The following is a 10,024-nucleotide window of genomic DNA, read 5'->3' as shown; positions in this document are numbered from 1 at the left end:
AAAGAAATTACTGCCTATGTTTTCTTCTAATAGTTGTATAGTTTCAGGTCTCACATTTAGGTTCTCAATTTATTTTGAGTTTATTTTTGTGTATGGTATTAGGAAGTGGTCCAATTTTTATCCTTTTGCATGTAGCTCTCTAGTTTTCCCAGCAATGTTTATTAGAAAGACTATCTTTTCCCTTTTGTATATTCTTGCCTCTTTTGTCATAGATTAATTGACCGTATAATTGTGGATTTCTTTCTGGGCTTTCTAGTCTGTTCTATTGATCTGTGTGTCCATTGATCTGCTGTGCCAGTACCATAGTATTTTGATTCCTATGGCTTTGGAGTATATCTTGAAATATGGAGTTGTGATGCCTCCATCTTTGTTCTTCTTCCTCAGGATTGCTTAGTTATTTGAGCTCTTTTGTAGTTTCATACATAAAATAAATTTTAAAGCATAATTTTTTTTCAAAAATTTATGTCATTAAAAGAAAGTAGTATAGTTACATAGATTATATAGATTTCTTAATTGTGTCTTTTCATTTAACAACTTTAAGTTTTGAACTGCTGTGTTATTTAACATAACAGAATTCTGTCAACATGCAGAAAAGCAGCAAGCATGATGTATTATCTACAAAGTGAACTTACAAATACAAGGTAACAAAGATATAAAAACAAAACATTTCTTATCATCTTTTGTGCATGCGAACACATCTGTTCACAGAGTTCTTTTTTCTCTTGCACTCATTTACTCATTCATTTTAAATACATTTTTGCTAATTGGAATTGTAGCCCCCACAAAATATATATCAACCCAGAACCTACGATTGTGACCTTATTTGGGAAAAGGTCTTTACTGATCATCTTGGATTGTCTGACTGGGCCCTAAATCCAATGACAGGTGTCTTTTTAAGACATAGAAGAGAAGACAAAGAGAGAAGAGGAGAAGGCTATATGAACTTGGAAGCAGAGATAGGAGTTACTTAAACACAAGCCAAGGAACTCAACGAACCATCAGAAGCTAAAAGAGGCAAACAAGGATTCTCTACTAGAGCCTTCAGAAGGAATGGATTGATTTTAGACTTCTAGCCTTTAGAACTGTGAAAAATAATTTCTATTGTTGTACCTCATTTGTAGTTACTTGTTGTGGAAACCCTAGGAATTTAACACAGCATCTTTGAGCACCGTTCATGTGCAAGTATATTGCTAAGCAAGCATAATCTATGAACAGAAACTAAGGTATCATTTTGTCCTGGAGAGAATCATATCTGGTGCACGAAGCAGACATTTAACAATGTGTATTCTTTTTTTTCTCTCTTCAAAATTGTTTTAATTGAAGTATAGTTGACATACAATGCCCTATTTGTCTCATAGTGATTTGATAGTTATACATTATGAAGTGAGTCCCACAATTATTCTACCTACCATCTGTCACCACACAAAGTTATTACAATCTTATTAGCTATATTCCCCATGTTGTACATTACATCCCCATGACTTACTTATTTTATAACTAGAAGTTTTTATATGTTGATCCCCTTCATGGATTTTGCCTGCCACTCAAACCCCACCTCATTCTGGTAACCAACAGTTTGCCTCCTATATCTATGAATCTGTTTCTGTTTTTGTTTTCTGTGTTTTTTAGATTCCACATATAAGTGAAATCATACAGTTTTTGTCTTTTTCTGTCTGACTTATCTTACTTTGCATAATATCCTTGAGGTCTTATCCATATTGTTGCAAATGGCAAGATTTCATTCTTCCTCATGGCTGGGTAGGACTCCATTATATATATGTACCACATCCTCTTTATCCATTCATCTCTCCATGGACACTTTTAAGTTGCTTTCAGATCTTGGCAATTGTAAATAATTGTTTCTTAATTTCTCTTTTTGACAGTTCATTAGTGTATAGAAGTGCAACTATCACTGACATCTTTTCTCTTATGTCTGTTAATATTTGCTTACATATTTAGGTGCTCCTATGTTGGGTACATAAATATCTATGAATGTTATATACTCTTCTTGGATTAACCCCTTTATCATTATGTGCTGCCCTTCTGTATTTTTTGTTACAGTCTGTTGTAAAGTCTGTTTTGTCTGATATGAGTATTGTTACTCCAGTTTTCATTTCCATTTGCATGGAATATCTTTTCCATCCTTTCACTTTCAGTCTCCATGTGTCTTTAAATCTGAAGTGATCTCTTGTAGGCAGTGTATAGATAGGTCTTGTTTTTTATTGATTCAGCCACCCTATGTCTTTTGATTAGAGCATTTAGTCCATTTATATATAAAGTAGTGATAGGTATAAATATATGTATTTTAAATGAAGCTTAAACCAAAGGATGGTGGGTGTCTGAAATGGGAAGGGAGGGTGGGTCTCAGTTACTGAGAGCTTTCTGTTGTATATGAGCACATTGTAGAGGTTAGGTATCTTAAATAAAAGTACACCAAGACACCTGAGATTGTAGGGGAAGCTTCCTGGGAAATACTGTATCTCAGCATTCTATCTAGTCTTGAAGAGCAAACAGGAATTTTCATGATGAAAAGTTAGAAGTTGTTTAGAAGATACCAAGCTGAAGGAATTGAAAGTATTAAAGGCACAAAAATATGTCAAGATAAAATAGAGAAGTTCAGTCTTAGCATAAGGTAAGTAAATGCATTGGTTGAATCCAACTTGCAAGAGGTATGTCCCCCTGTTAAGGAGTAATGGCATTGAGTGAAGGGGGACTGAGGTGTTTGCTGGAATGTCATGGGTTAGAGAGATGGCATGGGGAGACAGTGGAGAATTATAATTAGTCAAAAGGATGTGACCCAAGTTAATTTTAGGAAAGTAACTCTAGTGGGATTTTTCTCTTAGTTATTAATTTATGTTTTCACCCATATTTTCCTCTTTATTTATTCCCCTATTCATGTAGATCAAGGCATCTTCCTTGCCTTGAGGAAAGTGTGGGGCATGCCTCCATGGCTATTGTTTTCAAAATCTTAAACCTACTGAGAGAATAGAGTTTGGGAAAGGCGCCTCTTGGAAAACGAGACATGAAGATAGATGATTGATTCATTGGTAGTAGGTAGGTTGTTAGGTTTCCCAGGCTAAAAAGTTTTTCTACCAGTTTGGAGAATTAGAATGAGACTGATGATTTGAGAGCAGTACAGAATAAATGAACATATGTTGCACTTGGGATGTTGAGTCCTGGGTTTGAATCTCCAGCTTCACTGGATACTGCATGCCAGTAAAGGCAAGGAGCAGGGCAGCAGAGTATCAGATTGAAGGATCCCTGCAGGCTGGGATGGCAGTGTCAGCAGGAACCAGCATGATCTGATGACTGACAGTCAGAGGGACCTTGTCAAGCTTTGGTATTACGTAAGACAAGATCCTAAATGCTTGGTACAAATCCAAGAGAAGTGAATGCTAAGAATGAGTAAGGTTGAATTTTCCACAAGCCCAACCAGATGGAGGCTTTGCAGCTAATTTAAATGAAAAGTAAAATATGATATTTTACTGAGTCTGTAGGCCAAAATTATGTCCAGTAATTGGCAACAGATTTATGGCAGAGACTACTAATTGAATCTAATATCTCTTCTTTTCCTTTCCCTTACAATTATAGAACTCCTGAGTATGGCTAGGTCCATGGGCACTCAGAATAAAAAGTCCATTTCCCAGCCCACATTGTGGCCCTGTATGGGCATCTGAATAAATTCTGGGATTTGAGTAGGATAATTTGTTCTGCTTATGGCTTATGTCTTGTGTACTCTTTCCTTTCCATAAATTTGAGTAGGGTAATGTGTTCTGCTTATGGCTTATGTCTTGTGTAGTCTTTCTTTTCCATAAATTTGAGTCAGAGCAAGGTAGAAAGATGGTGGGGAAAATAATCAGAGGAGTTATAGAGCCACAGGACAGAAGGACTCCAGACCTCTAGCAACTTTGCAGAATGGAAGTCTCATACAAGCTAGGAATTTATGTGAAATATAAATAAAATTCTGTCTTGTAGACCACTGATTTTCATGGTCAGTTTCAAATAAACTGACCTAAATTCTTACTAACACTAGTCTGAAAAAAGGAACAGAAAAGGGGCAAGATTGCTGGTAGGGAAAATTGTTAATTGGCTGTTATTGTAGTGAGAGACTTAGTGGCCTGAATTAAGATAATATGAGAAGGAGAACAGGGCTGGAATGAAGACAGAGCTCACAAGACTTGAGCACTAAAGTATGTGCAGAAGACAAAAAAGAGGGAGAAAAAAAAATGTAATTCTGGTATTTCAACATGGGGAGTTGAGGTTAGTGGTGATGGCATGTGTTGAGATAGAAAACAATAAAAAGGTAAGTCTTGAAAGAAGGTGCATGAAATAAGACAAAACAAGAAGGCATGGGGCCTAGCAGTGAAGAAAGCCTATTTTTTGCTGGTTTGCTTCTTTCTACTAAGGAAAAAGGTTACTGGAAGTGAGTACATAGTAATAACAATAGTCACTGACAATCTGTTCAATACTAAGCGGATGTTTTCACAGTTTCTTTACTTTCTGATAGTTTTTGTCAAAGACTACAGTCACTTTTCCTGTTTTGCTCCATAATTGAGCTCCCACAGTGCTTTCAATGTAAGGTATAAGTGAGCCTTGTATGAAGTTAAGTATATAGAGCCATTTACTTGTTTCACTAAAATAGAAAATTATGATATGGTAATGGTAGGTATATGTTGTTACATATTCTTTCAAAACTCATAGGATATACAGCACATAGAGTGAACACAAATGTAAACTATGGACTTTGGGTGATAATGATGTGTGGATTTTGGCACATTGACTATAACAAATTTACCACAATGGTGTAGGATGTTGATGATTGGGGAGGCTTCCTGTATATGAGGAGGGAGTATGTGAGAACTCTGTATATTTTATCTTCAAATTTTGCTGTGAACCTAAAACTACTCTAAAAAATCAAGTATTAATTTTTAAAATATATCTCTACTTTTATTTGACAAATAGCAAATTACATTTATTTTCCTTCCTTCCTATTCCAGTTTAAGGAAATCAATTTATTTTCCCTTTAGAAAAAAATCTAATGCAAGACTTTCAGTTTCCCCATTCTTGGGTATTTGAGGATATAATAAAGATGACTTTAGAACCATTACATACATCCACCAGGCTTTTGTAGTGAGCCCATACAGATTGCTGTATTTTCTGTTATGGAAAATAATTATCACTGGAAGAAATAGCTTTAGTTATATAAGCAGTTTGTTTAAGTACAAAACAATCAAACTAGCATGGTTTTTAAGTTTGCTCTGGAGTTACAATCCGGAGTTCAATTTCTGGCTCAACCAATCATCAGATTCTTGGGCAAGACTTTGTTACACTCTAAATTTTATTTTCTTCATTTCTAAAATGGTATTAATAGGAATATCCATTCTTAATTGATTTATTTGCAAATTAAGTGAGAAAATACATGTAAAGCATGTAGTATAAGTCCTGGCATAAGAAACTGCTCAATAAACATGTATTTTTGTGATGGAGGATATTGTCCAGTCACCAAATAACTGTCTTGGGGAATATCCAATTATTTAGTGAGCAAGAAATGAACTGAGTTTTAACATCTTAACTTCTGGCTCTACCTATAATTGGCCGGGGGTAACGGAGCCTGAACAGACAGCAGCAATATGAAATAGCTGTCCATGTGAAACAGAGTGTGAGGTTTGGGACTACTGGAGGAACCCGATTTTGATATCAGAAATAAGAGAGCTTAGCAGAAAGGGAGCCCCATTAATCTACATAGGTGTCCTTGTGAATCTTTGACTTAGTACCTGTGCATGCATATAGTCAAATGGGAGAAGCCTAGTAAGGAGCAGCTACTTCAGGAATGTGAGCTGAGTGTAAGTACCAGAGAATACATAGTGCTGAAAGATAGCCCACTTCTCTCATGACCAGAAAAGTCATGATTTAGGAGGAGGACTACTACAGCCCAAGCATAAGGGATACTCTGGACCCATTCTAACAAAATTTAAAACCAAGCCTTAGGAGAAACATGTGGAACTACCAGTAAATTAATTCTCTGTCAGAATAAAGCCCAACATTCTTTATAAGAAGACAAATTAAAAAAAAAAAAAGATAAATTCAGACTTTAGACAATAGTACTCCATTTCCAGCATAAAAATGTCTAGGCAGTTGAAAACTCAGAAAAATATGACCAAAATAGGAGGAGGGTGAAAACAGAAAAAGACTCAAGGGATGATAGACATATTGGAATTAGTAGACAAAGACTTTGGGCAGCTATAATAAATATGATCAAAAAACTAAGAACAGGGGATCCCTGGGTGGCTCAGCGGTTTGGCGCCTGCCTTTGGCCCAGGGCGCGATCCTGGAGTCCCGGGATCGAGTCTCACGTCAGGCTCCCTGCATGGAGCCTGCTTCTCCCTCTGCCTGTGTCTCTGCCTCTCTCTCTCTCTCTCTCTCTCTCTCTGTGTGTCTATCATAAATAAATAAATAAATAAATAAATAAATAAATAAATAAATAAATAAATAAATAAATCTTTTAAAAAATCTAAGAACAAAGATGAATAAATGAGTGAACAGGTAGAGGAAACTCAGCAAATAAAAGGAAACAGAGGAGGAAAGTAAATGAAAATTGTAGAACTAAAAAATATCTGGAATTTTAAAAATTAGCATAATTAGACTTCAAAAGTAGTTTGTGTACTGCAAAAGAAAAGCTCTGTAAGATAGGTAAATAGGAACTATGCAAACTGAAACAGTGAAAGAAAAAAAGACTGGCAAAAAAAAATGATCAGAACTTCAATGACTAGTTGAGTATTGTAAAGTCCCACATCTAACATATGTGGAATAAAAATTCAAACAGGAGAAGAAAAATTTTGGCAGGAGAAAAAATGTTATAAGAGTATTAGTCAAAGAAGTCTCCAAATTTAATGAAAAACAATCTTCAGACAACATTGTTTATTACCAAATAACTAATATCCCCAAGGATATTTATATTCATCTCCTCAGCAAGAAATGGACATTTAAAAATTTGGTTTTGAAAATCTCAGCTCTCATTCTGGTCATGATGGAGGAATGAACCACAGCAAGATAAACACAAAGAAAACCACATCTGGGTATAATTGCTTTAAACCAAATTAAAAATAAAAATCTCAAAACATACATAAGAAAAAGACATACTACATACAGGAAAGGAACAATGGAACATCCACTGGATTCTCATCAGAAAAATGTAAATCAAAAAACAATGGAATGACAGTTTTTTAAAATTTCATAACCTCTTATTTATTTACATAGAATTCTAAGTTTAAAACTATTATTTTGCTTAAAACCCTTGAACAATTATATGAGTGAGGCACACATGCTGGACTATATTAGCCCCATTTTGTGGGCAAGAATGGAAACATTATTCTTGTATTTAGTATGAAATAGATCTGGGATAGAAACTCTAGGCTTTCACATTTACAGCTGCTCTTTTTCTGTACATCATTTTAAAGAGATTTCACAGTGTTTTAAAGTATAGGAATAAGCTCTAACATCTATTCCTGGCAAATTAACTCTTGAGCCAACCAACTTAATTACCCCATAAGCTGGTACATTTTAAAGCATTGTTATACTTCTAACTCAACCTCGAGGCTTCGTTTGAGGGCCACATGAGCCAAAAGTGCAGCAAAGCTTACGGGACCAAGGGACACAATGGTTAAGTATATTTTCAAGTCTTTTATGCCTGGCATACCCTGACCAGCTACTCAGATGGCAGTTGAGGCAACAAAGTGACAGGAGCAGAGGAAGGCCCACTTAAGAAGGCCCATGTATCATCATCCACCTGATGATAACACAGGCAGGATCACATCCCCTTTTTAGGTCTAATGTTCCCAGGAACTCTAGTGTTAGTCTAGTATATTATTATTATCAGAAGGGTAGAGGGCAATACTTTTGGAGTCTAGGCTATGCAAGGAGAGTCCAATTAAACCTATTTGGGGCCTAAAAGACCTAATAGTACTAACTTCATCCATGCCAAACCAAGAAAATCCCATCTTAAAACCCAGCAGGAATGCATGGTGGGTATTTTCCTTAGTTAGATGATTAGGGGAATTGGGAATCAAACACTGTGTTCCTAATAGGAAACACTCAATTGACTCCAAGGAAAGAACTATCTTGGTAAACTTTGGTCTTCCACAGACTTAGAACCACAGGAGACTAACAAGGTCAGGACTCAGGGGACCACTCCTGATAGTGCAGGACTTCCTCACATAAGATGCATAGGTTCCTAAGAAGAGTCTATAAACAGGGGATCCCTGAGTGGCTCGGTGGTTTGGCGCCTGCCTTTGGCCCAGGGCGCCATCCTGGAGTCCTGGGATCGAGTCCCACGTCGGGGTCCCTGCATGGAGCCTGCTTCTCCCTCCTCCTGTCTCTCTCTCTCTGTCTATCATAAATAAATCTTAAAAAAAAAAAAAGAGTCTATAAACATATAACTTCCAAGTAAAAATTTGAGTGTATGCTTTTTCCTGGGAAAAGGATCCTTCCCTTCCCATAGACCAAAGAATAGGTTAAAATCCTGAGCTAGAAAAAGGAACTGATCCAACTATGGGCTAGGATAAGGAAGCCACCAGATACACTTAGGAGCCAGCCAAGCCTGAGAACCCATAAAGCCATCACTGAAAAAAGTTAGAACAATAGACTTATAGCAGAGACAACTGAGCACTATTTTGTGCTCTTCTTTGTAATTGTATTTCAAGTTCCTTCCAAAACAAGACCCAAAGAACCCCCAGGTTCAAGTATGTCCCTGGTCTTGGTCCTCTACTGTCTTGTATTCATGCTTGGGTATTCATTCACCAACACTAAACCCCAGGATAGAAGATATGACATAGCAGGACTCCGTCCTCCATAGCATGAGTCTTCTGCTGATTTCAGAGGCAGTAGTGGCAGACAATATGGAAAACACACTGGAACTTTTCATTGGAACTGGGCTGTAATGAGAAGTGCCTACCAGAAACATCATCATCTTTTTCCTGACCCTTCTATCTAGTTGTTGAAGATATAGCAGAAAATAATCTTTTCTGAAGATACTGGATAACAATTCCAAAAAACAAAACACATGCCTCCACTGCACTGTGCTTTCAGAGTTCTCAGTTTAGTTCAGCAGCCAAATGAGTTGATTGGTGCATTCACCTCCATAGCCAAGTAAGCCCACCTCTTTGAGAAGGCCCACTCTCTTCTTGGTAGCATGAGAGATGGAAAGGCATTAAGAACTCAGAAATTGCCTGGAAATTCTTCCCCAGAAAGGCAATTTCATGAATGAGGTCTTCCAGCACATAACACCATACTTCTCTAGGTGCTTCTCAATCACTGTGTTGTCTGTCAAAAGGATGATTTTATTCTTGATCTTGCCTTGTCCATGTTTCAAGATGAGTTCCCAGACAGACTTCAGATTTGGAAATCCTCAGATAATATAAGGTTCCAATATACACAGTATTTTTATGGTCTGGGGAGTAACTCTGACAAAGACACCACTGAAAAATCTTTAGGCTAACCTTGCAGTGGTCCTCTGCACTAGTAAACTCATCCCATTAATACTTTGGGTGTATACAGTAAAGACCAAGAAATGTTTATCTGGCACTTCCTAGCCATGAGGTTTCACTTCTTTCTAGTTGTCTGAGTTGGGCCCTGTCATGTTGTTGCTTCCAGGAATCACTTAGGAACCTTTACAGTTGCTGAAACTTGAGTTCTTTTCCTTTCTTTGGATCCTTCTTGTTTAAAAGTGCCTGCTTTGTTTGAATGGCTTTGAGGGTCTGATAAGCCTTCCTCTTTTTCAGGAAATTTTCTAGAACCAAAGAGATCTTTTTTCTTTGCTCTTGCTTCATCTTTCCAAAACTGTGGCTACTGCTATGCACAGTCCTACCACCTAGGGAAGAGAAAACCACTTTATGTTTACTTAACAATAGAGACGTCCCTTCTAGCTCACTACTAGCCAGCCAGCCAGCCAGTGCCCAGTTAGTTGAGGTCTTGCTAACGCTGATTCCTGCCAAAAGTTACACAAAGGTTCCTTCACACTGCTTCCATG

At 37.0% G+C, this 10,024-nt stretch overlaps 1 pseudogene; it reads right to left on the bottom strand.

Moving 5' to 3' along the window:
- Nucleotides 1-9,094: 9,094 nt before the first annotated feature.
- Nucleotides 9,095-9,824, bottom strand: LOC144303876 (large ribosomal subunit protein uL30 pseudogene; annotated as a pseudogene).
- Nucleotides 9,825-10,024: the final 200 nt, after the last annotated feature.

The sequence above is a fragment of the Canis aureus genome, chromosome 33 (assembly GCF_053574225.1).
Source record: "Canis aureus isolate CA01 chromosome 33, VMU_Caureus_v.1.0, whole genome shotgun sequence".
NCBI lineage: Eukaryota > Metazoa > Chordata > Mammalia > Carnivora > Canidae > Canis > Canis aureus.
Note: the sequence above shows the minus strand (reverse complement) of the source record. Positions and strands in the feature narration are given on the sequence as shown.